The sequence below is a fragment of the Cryptotermes secundus genome, unplaced genomic scaffold (genome assembly GCF_002891405.2).
Source record: "Cryptotermes secundus unplaced genomic scaffold, Csec_1.0 scaffold307, whole genome shotgun sequence".
Lineage (NCBI taxonomy): Eukaryota > Metazoa > Arthropoda > Insecta > Blattodea > Kalotermitidae > Cryptotermes > Cryptotermes secundus.
This window is the reverse complement of record NW_019738353.1, coordinates 430,312-430,779: the sequence shown is the minus strand read 5'-3', so window position 1 is coordinate 430,779 and position 468 is coordinate 430,312. Positions and strand designations below refer to the sequence as shown.

At 37.2% G+C, this 468-nt stretch overlaps 1 protein-coding gene across 6 annotated transcripts in view; it reads left to right on the top strand.

Moving 5' to 3' along the window:
- LOC111870775 (choline/ethanolamine kinase) overlaps window positions 1–468 on the top strand; it is a 35,195-nt gene that overhangs the window by 10,857 nt on the left and 23,870 nt on the right. The window lies entirely within an intron of this gene.

The following is a 468-nucleotide window of genomic DNA, read 5'->3' as shown; positions in this document are numbered from 1 at the left end:
TTTATTTTAGCGTGAAAAGTAAAGTAAAGTGTGCCAATAGTTGCAGGTAAATAATTTGTACGGTACCTTAATCTTCCTTTTCAGTAGAGTTGCACTGAATGACAACATGCATTTTCAAATTCTCGAACTTGAAGGACCTCCGATTGTCACTAACAATGGCCTTGTATTTGGAGGAACTCCTTTCTACGTCGCAAGATGTCACAGGGGCATACTTAAAACAAGTCAAATCACTTGCGTCAAGTTCTAATTCACTGTTGTCAAATTCAACTTCTTTGCCACAAAGAATGTCAGAAATTGTACACAGTGTTGAATATCCAGGATTTCGTTGGAGCACATTTTGTAATTTTGCACTAATTTTCACTGCAACTTTGCCCTGTGCTTGATGTAGATCAATTTCAACTTTCTTAACAATTTGTAATGCATTGCACAGTTGCATGCCCACAGCTTCAAGTCTAATGATGGATTTTG